The following is a 17,657-nucleotide window of genomic DNA, read 5'->3' as shown; positions in this document are numbered from 1 at the left end:
ACCGACCGACCGACCGACCTACTCGCCGACTCTGACAACCTCACTTACGGCATCCCATTCGCGCCTCATAGCCCGGTAACCGGAAAAACGCCGACCGACCGACCGACTGACCTGCCAACCTACCGTCATAGTGCAGTATCCCTTTCGCTTCTCTATAGCACATGTATCTGTGTAGTGCCCAGCGCAATGGACGTGATGGAGTCCGACGTGTCTGACAGCAGCATCTCCAGTCAATTATACCGGGAAAACGAGTTCACACAGTAAGGAACTGACAACGATACTCTAAAGATATGCTTTGTCTACATGGTCGGTGGATATAAAAACATGATTTGGGCCTAATCTATGCACTGTAGTTTTTCTACTCGAGTGTCTCGACCGATGCAATGCATGAACTGCAACGCACAACATGCATTTGTTGTCATTTGACCAGCGCACGTGCGCTTGTTTACAATTTCATTTCACATGACCTGCTATCGTGGATTGGATATATCACATTGACTTATGAGACCTGTGACTCAACTACGAAACTCCTTGGGTTGGTAGGTCGGAAGGTCGGTCGGTCAGTCGGTTGGTCGGTCGGTCGGCGTTTTTCCGGTTACCCTTCATACACTACATGACAAAAGTAGAAATCAGCTGCTACAAAGTCACCTTCGACAAAAGACATTCTGGTGACATTTCACAGAAGTCGAAATTTCTCAACACACTGATAGACATGTGGACGTCCAAAACGCACCTGCAACATATGTTTCCAGGTGACACTCGACAATAGTCAATAATGTAGCACACATTTGCTACAAAATGATCCGACAGGCCACAGAAATCACCATTTGCCACAAATATTTTTGTGACTTTCCACAGTTGTTGACTGGTCACTACACATTCATGACATTCCACGTCAACAATGACCAAAACTCTTCTACACCGACGTCACACTTCATAACCATGGCAGACACCGATCGGTATGTCTGTCTCTCATTTATCATCATTCGGTGAAGACGAACCAGACGAATGCGATTTTCTTGATTGCGTCATCTGCTGTTAACATAAACAACGGCGGGTATTAAAACAGTACAAGCACTCAAGTTTAATCAACATGAATGACATTTCACACTTTGCCACAGAATCTTTGCCTGTAGCCTGTGTGAGGCAAAGGGAAATGGGTCCACGTGCGATTTGCTCTGTCCTCATTCGAATTTAAACGACCAACATGGATTCATAAGTAGTGGATGAATTACGTTAAAATCACAGGGTTTACATCCAATTTTCTTGTATTGTCTTCCAAGCAAATAATATTAAACTGGATAGTAAAATTTTGTTCATTTATTTCTTGGGTAAACGTGTATTGAAATTGGTCGGGGCATATTTACCAACATTACCAATGTGAACCTTACCGGTGACGTCCAATTCAGTAGCGATTTCGGCTATCTTTTTCCTCTTTTCGTTCCTATCGTGGTACAGAGAGGACTTGACGTTGAAAAGACATTCTTGCGCCCCCCAAAGTTCACAAAATCTTGATGTTTTTTCTAAATCCCACCTAGCCATCTTCCTGTCCAATGAGCAACAGGTCTCCAAAAATTGAACAAGTTCAATTCAGCTGTCCACAAGTTTCCACAGGCTTTCCACAGGGGTAAACATGCCCACAAAGGTCACCGAGTGAATACACACTGAATGACTTTTGTAAAAGATGACTCAAGAGTTTGAAGTGGGAGCGGCCACCTGAAACACGTTCACAATAGTCGTAATCATCTACACACCTATTGACTTTTGTGGTTAACGTTATACAACTTTCAACAAGGCGGGACATATGGATACTTCGTAACAAAAGTTCCAATCGTATACACATTGCAAAAAAATCTTTTTGGGAAACAAGCCACAAAATGACTTTTGTCATGCAGTGTATGGAGGCCTTTAGATCAAAGTTCAACAGAGACTCGGTTTACTATATATGTGGGTCCTAAATAGCATCATTAGAAGGAAGAACACAAAGACAATGTCCCATTCTCAATACCGAAACTACAACGAGGTTTATTCAACTTAACACAGACGTCGCCACCAACGTAAGGCGCGAATTACAAAGAGTGAATACACAGCAAATCCCCCCTTGCTAAATTTTGAGTTGTACACGATCAAAATACCAGAAAAGAATCAAATTATCCATAACTGAACATTATTATGAACCTGACAACTACTGTATTTATGAATCAATTCAACAACTGAGACGCAAAAAAAAAATTGCAGTCCAGATACCTCTATTAGCCAGCGTGTACATTCTGTGTACATTTTATAAACATAGGTTGGTGAAAAAAGTACACCAAGGGTGCTTTAATTCCCACCAAATTTTATATGTATTATGAAGAGGCTTTTATCAAAATAATTGTAAAAATTCAAAACATTCCAATACCGATTGCCTGAGAAAAATTTATTTGTGTACAGGATTGCCATCAAATCGTCACTTGCAGACTGGGCCTATTAGAATACAGGTTCTAAACTTGCCACTGACACAATATTTCCCTAAATTAATTATCAAAAAGTATATCCCTGTTATGGCCTGGCTCTGTAGATTAAGAATCCACCAAAGATTGAAGAATAAATCCACTTTCACCCATCACAGTCATGTATTTACCACAGCTTCACAGTTCAGTACGGACTATGTGTCAGTGCCACACTTCTGCCTGTGGATGAATACATGTCTCTGCCCTAGTAGAGAGCCAGTTTTGACCCCAGGTCAGAATTTCTGCCTAGATTCCCCTAGATGTTCACAACAGTCTGCAAAAGAAAGTTTTAAATAATATTGACTTTTAAAGAAATTTGAGGAGTTCATCTACTCAAAGCTATATCTGAATGTGCCACCTTTTAATTCTGAAGCTAAACCAAACTCAAGAGCTAATAATGTTGTCAAATATGACTTAATACTATGGAGCACTGTTTGTTTTATACAAGGACTATACAGGTAATCAGAAATAACAATATATTGGCACATGTCATCATTGGCTCTGGTGCCCAACTCCGCAAGGGTCTGCACTTATACTCTGTAAATGCGTGGAAATCTGACAAATATGTCGATTCATTAAAAAGAGAGAAAAAATGCTCAAATGCTTTGTTATGAATCCACCTCAACAGATAGTAGATGTTAAATTGGTCATATTCTCAATGAGGCGATATCGTGCCGGTACAGCCTTGTCCTTGAAGAGTGATCTGATGCATCAGTGCCTCAATCAGAGATTGCGAAGAGAACTGACAGGACCCAGGTCTTGCAGGATACTGCAACCAGTAGAAGAGTCTGAAATAAAATGACTAATTCTGACTGCATGTAAGGCCCTACATCAACTGATAGTACAGTTCATAGGCATGAAGTATATCACATACAACACTATGGATAGGCCTACAACACAGTACATATCAGTCTCGATTTTTGGATTTCTGTTCAATAGCAAGGAATGAGTAATGCAACTCTGCTAAGGGTTAAAATGTATGATAATTCATTTAAAACTGATTCAAAAACATACAAAAGAAGTGTAAACAATGTGAAGGGTCGAGAAAATAAGACAAAATCTGTCTACATTTAAGTCTCCCGCAAGAATGCTGCCATGTTTCCAATAGTACTAGAGAACCAATGTTGGCCCCAGGTCAAATGTTCTGAACACATCCCAAGCGTCTTCCATTATCTCGCTGAAAGTATTGGGAGGAAAACCTGAATATCAACCTGATACTCAGGGGCGAGAAAATAAAAGACCGCAAAGGGGGGGGTGGGGTGGGCAAAAGGATCCTCCGATCCCCACAGCCCAAAGTTCCAAAAGACAACGTAAGCTAATAAAATTGGGGCCGAGGCGACCAACATGGCACCCAACGGCCATACGCTCAATCCCCGTAGAATACGGGGCAAAAGCTTCTGCCCAGAGATCCTAGAAAGCGAAATACGAAGTGGTCTCTCCTTGGCCCGGGAGCTCAATTTATACTACGCTCGACAATAGAAGACGCTTATGGTGTGAACACATCCCAAGCGTCTTCCATTATCTCGCTGAAAGTATTGGGAGGAAAACCTGAATATCAACCTGATATGGATTCCCGAAAACATTCCATATCACCATTCCAGCTTTTTCCCCCAATACCCCATCACCCCATCACCCATCACCCCACAACACCCAAAACCATGAACAGCAAATGGATGTCCACAGGCAAAGCTCATGGTATCATGGGATGGCAGGAACGACAACTTACATAGACTGAAGAAGAAACTTTTATAATATCCGCTTTAATTACAGAAAATATAAACCTTCAACCCATTTGACAAGAGTTTATCAATTACAAACGCTACCTCGGTTGTCTATGCAAAGCCGTGGTTTTGTAGGCTCGACAGTAAGCGGCATGATGATGGATGGTAATTGACACTCGCCCACCCGACCAACTAATTCCATTGCCCCCGTTTTAACACGCTGCTGAAGTTGCGAGGCTATAAACTCCCCAAACTGCTGACAACTGTTGGAATTCGGGTAGTATCGAGAAGGCGGGGTATCCGAGTCAAACGATTCACCTTTAAAGTTGCCCTTAAATGGCCTGAAAAAATCATCCACATTAACACCGTCTGTTAGCCATGATAATACTTGGCTAGAAACAGGACAAGTATCAGAAACATGGCCAATGACTTCCCGCCATTGATCTAAATTTTGATGAACTTGACCTGCTACAAAATGATCAGGGTTTCGTAGTGGCAGCTCGTTCAAATCAAAACATACACCGTCATTTATAACGCTTTCAAAATCCGGGCATTGGTGGGTGGAAAGCCGAGGTTCACGCCCATCCAGAGTTGTCCACTGCGGCGACAGATGCTTGGATGCTACTGCTCTCTGCGGATCAAACGGAATCTGGAATTCCCAATCCTGGATTTCGTAACCCAAAATGTCCATACCCTAAAACAAAGAGAGCAGTAGCTTAAAAAAGTCGCAGCAGACAAATCCGACGGACGCGAAGCCCGGCCCCCCACCCACGTGAAGATGTAAATCTCCACTAGAGCAGAATGCTCCGGGAGGGGACCTACTTCGTTTTTGCCATCTTCGATGCCTCTTTCATTTTATCGCAATCACGATAAAAATGATCTGGTGAGTTACAAAAATAACATTGATAATTATTTGGAGGAGAGGAATCCGTTCCCCTACCCCTGCCGCGCCGGGCACCTCTTGACGCCCCACCCCTATAGGAAATCAAAGAGCGGATTCCAACGGACCAACAACTCAAGCTTACACATTGCACCCCTACGGGCTTGCTGGTACCCACGGACCAACAATTTAAGCTTTACACATTGCACCCCTACGGGCTTGTTGATACCCACGGACCAACAATTTAAGCTTTACACATTGCACCCCTACGGGCTTGTTGATACCCACGGACCAACAATTTAAGCTTTACACATTGCACCCCTACGGGCTTGTTGATACCCACGGACCAACAATTTAAGCAGAGACAAACAGAACATATAAAACATAGACATAAACGAGAAATACGGGAAAAGACGAACACCAAATCCAAGAGAAGCAAGATCCGAAAGCACAGAAGCATAGTAGAGGCCAGAGCACGTAGGCCACAAAGCGGAGACTACACAGTAGGCGTAGCCGAAATACGGACAAAGGAAATCGAGAGCACAAAAGCGGCAGAAATTCTACTTACACCGAAGAATACCAAAGGAATAAAGCCCGGTCCGAGTGCGACGAAAGCGAAATACGAAGTGGTCTCTCCTTGGCCCGGGAGCTCAATTTATACTACGCTCGACAATAGAAGACGCTTATGGTGTGCTGTTTTCAGATTCCCCTAGATGTCCACATTACTGTGCAAAAGGAATTTTTGAATTATATTGAATTGTAAAATTTTTATTCGAGTTCATCTTCTTGCTATGTCCGGCCTCAAATTCTATGTTGAAGTGATGTGGGCGTGGCAAATTCTTAAATACCGAACATGTAATATTTCTGTTAAAAATTATTAAATCCTACCAAGCACTGTTAGTTTGAAATAAAGGATATATACATCATTATAGGGAAGATCAGTGGCGTAGTGGTTAGAGCACCGGTCTCATAATCAGGAGGTCGTTGGTCGATTCTCAGAAGGGTCACTGCTGTTTCGTCTTTGTGTCTTTAAGCAAGGCACTTAACCCTACTTGCTTCTCTCCACCCAGGAGTAAATGTGTACCTAGCTGGCAGAGTTGGCACGCTATGAATGTTAGTCCTGAGCGCTGTATAGCTGTAGCTCGGACCTGTAATACTCCCAGAGAGTAGAGCTTGAACTAAGAATGTACAGGCCAATAGCTAGGAGTAGTGTGAAGCACTTTGAGCGACTGAAACCAGTTGGATTTAGTGCTATATAAGTCTCATAATTATTTATTATTAGAAAGAAAGAGTTTTTGAGTTCATATGGTCAATGTTGGATGTCCCAGGGCCAGGTTTCTAAGTTTGGGCAGTTACCATGACAACGGATTATAGAAATTGTCTCAAGAACACTGAGTCTGAATTTTCAAAGTCACATTTCCAGATTACTTCAGATTCACACTTGCCTACCTATCAAGTTTGAACTTCACATGGCCAGCAAAGAGCATGTGTGGCCAATTCAAAGTGCACCCCTTTGACCCTGAGAAACCGTATTTACCGTACTCGCATTCTAAACTTGAAAGACCAAAGGACACATGTGTACCACATGTTTGTTTTTCATTTGGATAAGACTTTTGTTATGGCTAAAATATTTGTTTATCTCAGCAACTCATCAGTACAAAGAAGCACAATGATGAACCATCCCAATATCCTCAAGCTTCAACTAGGTATGCTCGGGGGGGGGGGGGTCACTTTACATGTGGACTCCACAGAGTAAACTTCAACTCAAGATGCCTAAGCTCAGCAAAAAGCCAAGTCGTGGATTTCAAGTTGGTCACTCTTACCACTCGCCCTACAGCAGGACAATGCCTCCAGAGAAAATCGATGGTAGCTGGTCTCGTTTCAGTCATGAGGATTACAACAATGTTGTGCGGGAGCGATCGGATGGGATAATCTATGCACCGACGGTCGAGAACACGGTCAGCCCACTGAAGATACTTCGCCGGAGGGGACAGGATGCTGCAAAGGACAATACGGATGTAAAACTAACTGAGGATATTAACATCATTGCCAGCAAATTTAAAATTCTTGAAATGCTGAATGGGTGTGCAGAACTCCATTTTAACTTTATTGGTCACTGTGACATTCCAAAGTTTTAGATAGAACATGACATCAAGAAGGGTGCTAGTGCTCGCTGAACACTGAGGTGTGCAAATTGTAATTTTGCTTGTGGGAAGCATTATTCTAAACTCTATAATGAAATAGAGAAGCAAGGCCATGGTGCAAAGCAGGGTGAAATAAATGTTGCATTGGCACTGGCTTCTCAGGAAATTGGTAGCCAATCAAAGACTAGGACATTACTGTCAATAGCAAATGTTCCACCAATGTCGAAATCAAGTTTACAAAACACTGTCAACAGGGTTGGAATGGAAACTGTTGAACTGAATAAGGATGACTTGAAGAGACAACAGGATTATCTAAAAGAGGTGAAAAGAATGAGATGTGATCAATCAGGAGTCAGTGTTCAAATGGATACAGTCTACAATAGTGTTACTATTGCCAGACGAAGTAGGCCCGGTCAAACCGCAACTCAAGCGGTGGGATTAGTTCGTGAAAATGAGACACCGTCCCACAAAATCATTGCAGTAGGCTTTTAGAAAGAGGGTTCCAACCAAAGTGTGGCACAGATGAAGCACATGATGGATGCAAGGCGAATCTTCCAGATTATCAAGTTCTCAGGGAATATGACATTGGAAATATGGTTGGCTTAGAGTTGGCAGCTAATCACTTACTTGTTCATTGCTGTAAAACCGACGGCGACGGTAGATGTAGTGCCGGCATGGAGGATGCTTTCAGCACCTTTCTTGGGAAGGCCTTAAAAGTAGAAAGGATGTCAGATACATATCATTTGGGTCAAGCCCAATTTCGAAAAGGCATGAGAGCCCAATTTTCAAAGGGAATGTTTGCTGGTATGAAGGCACCTGATGCAGCAGAGGCGAAGAAATGTCTCTCCAGTGACATTGCAATCCGTGCATCCACAATTTTCGATACCCTGTTTAAAAAGTATCATGGGGACACTGACCAAATTGGTGAAAACTTAGCCACAATAGTGGACAATCTGATCGCTTGTTCCGACGGTGACTGCAGCCAGTGTTCAATCGAAACAACCGTATGCAATGGCAAAGGTTCTTGTTGGAGTGCATGCAAACTAGGCAACTTGGAGTTGTCAGCCAAGGACCTCAACATGAGTGATGCTGACAAGCTTCTAGTGAGAAGCATACTGGAGATGAAGTTGATCAAAACATGTCTAAATGAAATGGTCCAGGGACCATGAGCTCACCTGTGTCAAAGGGAAGGCTATGGGGTCAGTGATTCTGACATTGATAAAGCTGTATATATCATTTTATGGTCAGACCAGCAATTGTCAATGACCCCTGTATGATCCACATGATGTTCATTTGTAAATACAAGGTCTAATTTGGTGTGGTAATCAGTTGTTTCTTCAGTGACTGTTTGCTTCATGTTATATTCCTGGAGAAAGAATTTTTCAAGTTTGGCATTGAAATGTTCACCTCCCACTATTGAATTCATGTTGAAGTCGCCAAGAATAACATATGTTTCAGTCGGCTGGTATGATCGGAGGCAGGTGGTGTTGGCCTCCTATTGGCCAAACTGTGAATTGTATTACGCCAAGATTCGGTCTCTGAGTAGGGGTCACCCAGGGGTACATTTGTACCAAGTTTGAGATCTCTGGCTGAAGTGGTTACGAAACGTGCCACCACCGACTAACGGTGTTACTGCCGACAAACTTTGACCTCTGTGAGCTTCAAAAGTAGGTAAAATCAAAAACCTGGAGGATATTCGATGTCCCATTGGTAGAAGTACCTACCATATTTTTTTCAAATTTTTCAGACCGGTGATACGGGAGAAAACACAATTTTTCCATTTTTGACCTCTGGCCCCCTGGTGGCAAAACCTTGTATCATATGAGGCCCCGATTCGGTCTCTGAGTAGCGGTCACCTAGGGGTACATGTGTACGGAGTTAGAGTTCAAAAGCTTGAGCAGTTACAAAATGTGCAACCCATGTCTAACGACGACGACGACAACGACCGACGGACACTGCGTGATGCTAAAGGCTCACAGGTGAGCCAAAATATATGACATGCGACAAACACACAGGCCTGTGAGAGTGCCAATCGGCAATTGAATTTGATTGCCCCAAAAAACGTGACTCACCTTAAAAACTAGCGCAGTCGTGTTCATGCAGCAATCCACACCATGAACAATACACGGGGAAAGTCCATTCCACTGAAGCTCAAGAGACTTGGTGCCCGAATTTCAGCAGCAGCAATGAATTGTCTGAAAGAAATGGACAATAGGAAATGGTACTATAAGAAATGGGAAAGCGAGCTAAAAACTAGGATTAGATGACGAGTTGTGAGGACAATCCGAATGCGTGCTTTCTATCAAGCCAAGAGAAGGGGGCAGTTAAAGACATGGATTACCATAAGGACAGGCTAGAACTGGAGGAGGAGGGTGGATTAAAGGAGAGAGCTAAGAGACTAGCAAGAGATTACAACCACCAGTTTCGACAACACACAGCAATTTCATCCAGCTCAGAAACAATTTAATATATCACTAGCTTCACTTTATACTCACTATTATACTACATGTAGTTTGACCTCGCATTTACCTCAAAACAAGCAGTCTTTTTTATCTAAGTGCCCAAAGCATTTCTTTTCAGCCAGGCAAGTCTTCCTCTGGTTGTTAATACCCCTCGCTTCTAAACTCAAGTGGTCAACATTGACACACAGCGCATTCATTGTGGCATTTGTGAGAGACATCAAGTCCAAAAGGCAAGGGGCCACCATAGTAAGCAATATAAGCAAGCCTATGGCATGTATGGGCCCTGTTTTTTTTGCTGCACCCGTTCCGTGTCTCCCCATAACTACGACTATACCCAGTCCATACACAGACTGTTATACACTATTCGACTTCAGACCAGGTTCGCTGTTCTGGTTTATTTTCAGTTTTAAGGTCTGAATCCATGATTGCGGCTGAAAGGGTTAATATGTACAATAATGCCATAAATATTGGTTCAACTACAAGAAAAAGGAATGAAAAGGACGTGCAGAATAGAGAAATAAAATGTGCGTGCAAGCATGGCAAGTGTCAAATTTTTCATACCTGGTCAACCATTTTGACTACTAGGCCGGAGCCCTCTATTAAAACCTGTGTACATTAAGTCTACATTGTTGTTCATAAGTTTTGGTAAAAAAAGTACACCTTGGACCAATCAATCTGCACAAAATTTTATATGTGTCAAGAACAACCCTTTGCCAAAAGCATAATAAGTTTAAAAATATTCCAATACAGATTGCCAGAGAAAAAATGATTTCCGTACACCATATCCATCAAAACGTCACTGACGCATTGATATGGCCCTGTCAAAATACAAGTTCTAAACTGACCAGTGAGACCACATTTTCTTAAATATATCATCAAAAAGCATATTTCTGTGATGGCCTGACTCTGTAGATTAAGAATCAACCACAGATTGAGAATTAATTCCACTTTGGTCCATCCCAGCCATGTATTTACCACAAATTGACATTTTGATAAGCTCTATGTGACTGCCACACTTCAGGTCGTGGATGAATACATGTCTCTGCCCTTAACACAGCATCATATTTCTTCAAAAAAACATTGTCTAAAATTTTACCAATGATGCTGCTAAGTGATATACCTCTATAATTGTCAGATAAACTCAAGGATTTACGATTATTCTTCGGTATAGGTATCACCCTCGTCTTAGAAAAACTAGTTGGACAATATCCATGCGAGACCATTGAGCTTAGAAGCAAGGATAACATATTTTGATTTATGACCTCCATGAATAAAATGATCTGACTGAATGTGAGGGGAACTATCCTTCTTCTCCCTCTTAGAAGCTTCCAGATACCCAGGCTCACATCCTCAACGCTAACCCGGTGGTTTTTATTACACCGACCCTCACAACACTTTAACAGGATGTTTTCACTCATCGACTCCTTTAAATTATTCATATCAACATTATAATAAGGCACGGAATTATACAAAATTTCACTTCATAAATATCCTCCTTACCCTCGATCCACTGAACTCAGCATTAATTACACCACCAGAACCTTTGATCTTTTTGACATGTTTCCAAAATTCTTTATTGTTTTTACCCCTTAGAGAATTAGCCAATTTTTCAGCAGCAACTCTATCTTGTTCCCTTTTGATCCGTCTCACGGCCAAGTGATACACAGCTCTGGAGTGCCGGTGAAATCTCAGTTCTAGTTAAACACACTTTCCGAAACATTTAAATGATCAGTTAGTGGTCTTTCACCCGTTATTTTACTCTCAAAAGTGTATTCAGCATTACAGGTATTGGGTACCTGTCCACAGACCAGGCTCTCCCTTTCAATGAAATCAAGTAAGGCCCGAGTATGAGCCGAGTCAGCTCTGCTAAAGTCAGTATTCCAGTCCCCTCCAATAATTATATTAGTAGCTTGATTACTTTCAAGAATGGCTGTGATTTCTTGCGACACCCCGTTAAAATCTCCAATATTCTGCTGACCACTGTTGGTCGGCATATAAACATTTACCAAAAGAATTTCAATCTGATCAGGATGAAGACTCAAGTTTTTGACCTGAGCAGCACACACTCGTTTGGATTCCCACTGCACAGGTTTTACAACAGCGCCTGAACTCGCGTTCCAGGCGATTGCGACACCCCCATGTGGTCTGCAAACCAACAAAGATTCCTTATCCATACCAGAAACACCATGAATGTTAATGTTATGTCCTAAGTCAGCGCTCAGTTTATTGAGCTGCTCAACATATTGCCAGTGTTCTGGAAAAAGAATAAAGTCACTATATGCGGTCATGTCCTCCTTTCTACAGGGCCCTAGTCTGTTACCATTGTATGTTGTGATATTCAACAGGCTCATGATTGACAACCAGGTGAAGAGCAGTTTAACGTTCACAAAAGTACCGTAACTAGCCATCACTGATTACTACTGTCGTTATCCTCCGAGCTGCGATCGCGGGGTATTGAATTTTCTAATGCGCACACCCTCTGGCCAAAGCTCTCATCAAACAGCCTGCCAAACTGTGACTTTGACACAGTTAATCGAAAGGATCTGAACTGGGCTTCCTCATGAGACACAATCCCAAGCTTGCGAATCTCAAAATTCTTATTTTTGAGATGACTCTCAAGGTCCTCAGTAAGAGTTGAATGATCGACTCAAAGAAGAACAAATCTCTGTCCGGCTCCGGGGCACCCTTGAAACCACAGCTACCAGATTTGCCGGTGATCACCTTTTGACTCGTGTTTTCACGTCTACGCAACCATTTCTGTTCATAACTGGGAACTTTAAAACCATCATCGGAGTCAGCATCCGAACCACTGCAATTGCCAAGGGAGTGATCCCTTAACCTCAAGACACTTGGAAGTGAGGGGTTGGTACGCCGACATCCACGCCATCCTCTGCCACCTCTTCCCCTGCTATTGTATTCATGTCCCATATCGACTCACACTCTTGATGCCGCCTGGAGTTTTCGATCATCTAGCAGCAGCAGAAGATCTTTGTCTAAGATGTGACAAACTTGGCCAGCTCGAATCCACCTCTTTTGATTGTGAATAGGTCAAAAATTTCTGAGACAACTTGGACTGCCAGCCTTGGCTCTTAAGACTTCGAAACATCAACAACGTATGTGTTACGAAGTCCTGTATGGATTGTTCTGGGTGGAAATCGTCCTTGTTGTCCAAAAATGTCGCTTATACTGCATAACCTGCCATCGCAGGAGCATGTGTACCACCAAAATAATTGTTGAGGAGCTGGTACTCTTTAGGCACTGCATCCAATTCATCATCTTTGAACTACAGAAACCTCGTCATCAGATTCCGATGTTGCCTCCTGATGTAAATCTGATTATACATCGCATTGATGTCAACTTGGAAGCTACTTCTCCTCAAGTCCATGAACCTTATCAAGTCACCAAGCAGCGAATTCATGCTTTCTGCTCCTGCATAAACATGGTCATTAAAGCAGGTATATCCTCATGGCGTGTGGCAGCGTCCCACACGATCCTCATTTTTCCAGGTTTTGCTGGGTGATACACATGGTGAAAGGGCACGTATTGTACAGGCACATTGGTCGCTATCTCATCAGCATAGCCATTCTCTCTGTATTTTCTGAAGAGTTCACAATTGCCATCGTATTCTGTCAGTTTTTCTTTCACCAATCTTCTTTTCTTCAGCTTTGTCCTGATTCCCTCAAGTCTTTTTAGCGCCAGCTCTCTTTTGCTGGGGATGTCAGTTAGAATCTCATTCGCATCACATCTTTTGCTGAGGTTGGCTTGTCGAAATGATACTTGGTCCCAACTCGATCAAGTTCAGCTAATCTAGCTCATGAGCATCTCGCTGATCTCCTGTTCTTTTACAGAGACATGATTACATTCAGTGGGACTTCAAAGCAGTGTCCAGTCCCATGGGAAACTTACAGCGATGGGCTGGTCCGGTCACGGTCCTTCTCTCCATTCAAGTTGCTTGTAGGCAGATGGGATGTTGCCTTCAATCAACACCTTCAGCTTTCCAACTGGAGTGTCTGCGACCGATAGATATCTGAGATGCTCGTAATTTGACCATGTTTACTTGGTTGGCAAATGTTTATTCCCAATGGGCAATTTCTCCCATGAGAAAAGTTCTGCAATCTCAAACCAGCTGTTGCCATCTAATCCTGAAATGCTGAGGCGGAACGTAGTGATTTCGCCTGCACTCACTCCGTTCAATGTCTTCAACTCAACTCGCTTATTATCCTGTTTGACTGACAGTTCTTGCAAAACGTCTTCTTCGCAAAGACAGACGCTGGAGTAGGAGTCCATCCCTGTCAAGGTTTTCATCTCTTTTCCAGTGATTAGAGACCTGATAATGACTGGAAAGGCAAGGAAGTACACCCTGTTATCTGCTTCTCTCAGCAGAAATTGCTGTTGATTGTCATGGAGCTGGTCGGGCTGCCGCCCTTTTCTTAATCGTCATAATCAAAAATTAGAAGGGTATGGTGTTTCGATGTTGACCTGCATCCTGTCATCGTACATTCCCTCGGTGAAGGGCCTTTCTTGGCTGAGTTTTTGTGACTGATTTTTTCATCAGCATTTAGACAGTTGCAACACAGCCCTTATCCTTTGACTTTTCCTGCCTCTGTTTCCATGGAAGTTTCCGGATGGTAGAACACTATCAAATACAGTGCTCCGGACCGTCACTGCATGCGCATTGAATGCACCTTAATTAGTCGCATCAGCAGTCTTTGTCTTCGATATGAAGTACGCCTTCAAAGCTGGTGGTTTGTCTCGCTCCATGCTTCACGCTGCAAATTTAGTATCATTCACTTCTCGCAAGAGTCTCTTGACAAAATCAAAGGCATCGGCGAAACTGACTTTCTTCGACTCTTCACGGATCGAAGCGGTCTCTCTCAGCCAAGCACGACGATCCTGCATCGGCAACTTGGCAACGGCGTCCAAAAAGGAGTCTGATGATCCAATCTCTTCTATTTGTTAATGCTACGGAGAGACAGACACGTGGTTTCCAACAACTCGGTGTACCTTCTCATTTCATGCCTGTCACCATAGTTAATGTCGTCCTGTGAATTCAGCTTTTTTTAAAATTCCATCGTCATCAGATGCGGTTGCCCGAAGTTTAACCAAATGTCGTGCTTAGCCTCTGGTCTGAAAAAAGCATGTCATATTTCGCAATGGCATTGCTGGCCCTTCCATGGCAATGTTTTCGTAGAAGCTGGAACAGTTCCCCTGGGTCACATGTTCTTGTCTCAACATTCTGCTAAAACGCCATCATAATCCTGGCATGATCAAGGGGTCTCCATCGAAACCCTTTATCTCTGACTTTGGCAGCTCAAGGCCCGCTGAAGAGCCTCCAGGTGGACAACGAATGGCTAAAGATGGGATGACCTTGACCAGGATTATGATGCCCCTCGCTTTAATACTGAGGAGTGACTGGAAGGCTCTGAACATGTGAATTGAACCGTCTCTCTCTCCCAAATGTCCTTGACCTAAATTCTGATGACCTTGGCTCGAGTGATGAATGACGGCTGGAGCACTCTGACATAATACATTTCTTGGTCTAGAATGAACATGACCCTGAATATCATGGCGATGGTGGTTAACTAGGTCTTGTGTATGGACACCACGGTTCACCCACTGTAGCTTGACATGCTTGAGCTTCCAATGTATGAAACTGTGACTGAAACTGGTTTTGCAACGTTATTCAGCGTGGATTTGATTGAAAAGCAACCCTTTCATCAGTGCCTTGCAGTAAGATGAAATCTCGCATCATCCCTTGGGTATGCATGGACCAGTCCCGTTGAACTTCACCAACAGACGTGGCAGCCCTTGTTTCACATCAATGTCAGCTGATTTGGTGGATCTCTGCACGACTTCTGGACTTTCTTTCGTAAGCTTACCGCTCATAAGTTCACCAGTGCAGGGATGCAACGGGTTTGGTTTCTCGCCCTTATCTGGTTGAACATATCTGTTTTCGGCGACAATTGGACCGAATTGAATATGATTTTACACCCCAAAATCTTCATCTGCCCATTCTCTCAAGGAAGTGACCATTGACAAGCCTGGCTTACCAAACACCGACTTTTTTACCCTGAATGGAGAGCCGAACTCATTAATATGTATTGTCGTTGAAGAGCTCATTACCATTCAATGGCAAAGCGGTCAACAACACTACTGGAGTTATAGCGAATGACCTTAGCAATGTACCCAATGCAATTATTACGCTTACTTTAAATAACACACACGGGTATATTCCTGTCCGTCGATTTTTGACAAGAACAACAGTTTAGTAAAAGAAATTGAATCGAGAGCATGAAATCAGCCATTGTTAATTATGCGCATATTAATTCAAATATGACGTCACAGCGCTAATGTTGGCTAATGTGTTGTAAAGTCTCTGGCTCGCAAAACAAAGTAGAATATTTTACCTGTTTGGCAATTCAAGCCGGTGTAGAAGTTTAAAATGTCCTAGGATAAACTGTCCGGGAACAAAGGATTCTATTATGCGCTGAGCTATTGACGGTCATTGCCTCTATAGAACCATATGCCATAATCTGTCAGAATACAATAGGCCCGGACACTTTTTCTAGGGGGGACACTTTTTACTTTTACACCGGGCTAGGTAATTCAAGCCGGGCTTGCCAAATTGGGTTGATACAAGGCAATGATGCCTGTTCGGCGAGCGGCTTCTGTCAACTGTTCTTCTTCTGGATCGTCTTCAGAGTATCACTGCACAGCGCACATCTCTGCTCTCAAGTCTACCAATCGGCGCCGCATCTTCATGCTAATGTGGATCTCCTTTCGAGCTATTTCGGCTTGAATCCTAGCCTCCTGTATCTGTTGCTCAGCAATCTGTTTAGTTTTCACCATTTCAGCTTCTAAAACTTCCTCTGTCTGAACCTAGACGTCTTGGTGGTGGATGATCGACAGCTGCTGCTTGTCACTCGGTAGCTTGGTTGACTGGCATTGTAGGAGAACAAGTGCTTCTGCTGCTTTATGGACCAACTAGGACAAAACATACCCAGTATCAAGACAGAAGCCATGAGTGCCCAAGATACTTCATCGGTGATCATGCGGTTCTGCGTCTGGAGAAGTAATCGACCAACTTCCGTCTAGTCAATTTTCAGGAAACGTTCTGTACTAATACTTTGGCAAAGGTTCTGATTTACTGAATACCTTGGAAGGTGTCCTGTTGCGATCACACGAAAAACCGATTGCGCTCATGGGTCATGTTTGAACGATGCATTATCAGGTGCCAGTCGATCCTGTCCGCAAATAAGCACAAACTCATAGATTCCTAACTTGTTAAAGTTGTCCTGCTGACTAGACATCTTTATAATGATGTTAAACATATTATATGCTCAACTAGCATTGTACCCGTGGCGCAGGCAGGTTCAAATGGGCTATACCTTGAATAGATTGAATTGCAATGAAAATATAATGCAATATCAAAGGAGCAATATCGAAGAGACAGATTAAACCAACCATTTGTCCACAGACTCGGACCCTGTGGCGTGCTGTATGCGTGCATATAAAAGTAAATCAATTGGTCCGAATGAGATGATGAGGCAATGTGAATATACCTCGTTCCTTAGTCAGCAATATGCCCCTTTTTATACGGAGATGAAGGAGAACCCAGATAGGCCTTTACATGTCGGCCTCAAAATGGCTCGGACCAATTGCACTATCACTACTAAAACTTTAAAATGCGTGCTCCTCCTACATGTAGCATGATCTCGGGCAAGGCACTTAGTCGACAGGCAAGCTAGAAGTTCAGCACCGTGAGCAGGTCCTTGATAAGGCCATGCCAAGTTCAGAGTGCCTCTTCAGATACATCAAGTTTTGAAAGCTGTGGTGAGCACATAAACATACCATTGTAACCTTAATTTGAAAATCCCTTCATAATCAAGGGCTAGCTCTGGCTAATACAGTACAAATATACGATAGACCATCAATTTGACCCCAGCTTCTTACTGCGG

General features: G+C 43.0%; 2 long non-coding RNA genes across 4 annotated transcripts in view; both read right to left on the bottom strand.

The window, feature by feature from the left end:
- Nucleotides 1-1,999: 1,999 nt before the first annotated feature.
- Nucleotides 2,000-17,657, bottom strand: part of LOC135499110 (uncharacterized) — a 99,604-nt gene continuing 83,946 nt past the window's right edge. For 2 of the 3 annotated variants that reach the window (XR_010449235.1, XR_010449237.1), the window contains 4 exons: nucleotides 9,310-9,432; nucleotides 7,865-7,946; nucleotides 6,917-7,091; nucleotides 2,000-3,280 (listed from right to left, as the gene is read on the bottom strand). This is a non-coding gene — a long non-coding RNA (uncharacterized LOC135499110). Of the gene's footprint in view, nucleotides 3,281-6,916; nucleotides 7,092-7,864; nucleotides 7,947-8,412; nucleotides 8,578-9,309; nucleotides 9,433-17,657 lie in introns of those variants that run through there. The other variant, XR_010449236.1, reaches the window with a different exon arrangement.
- Nucleotides 4,693-5,703, bottom strand: LOC135499054 (uncharacterized). The gene is made up of 2 exons (XR_010449212.1): nucleotides 5,662-5,703; nucleotides 4,693-4,907 (listed from the first exon to the last, which is right to left on the bottom strand). It is a non-coding gene; the product is annotated as an uncharacterized LOC135499054 (long non-coding RNA).

The sequence above is a fragment of the Lineus longissimus genome, chromosome 14, assembly GCF_910592395.1.
Source record: "Lineus longissimus chromosome 14, tnLinLong1.2, whole genome shotgun sequence".
Classification (NCBI taxonomy): Eukaryota; Metazoa; Nemertea; class Pilidiophora; order Heteronemertea; family Lineidae; genus Lineus; species Lineus longissimus.
This window is presented reverse-complemented; position numbering and strand designations above follow the sequence as displayed.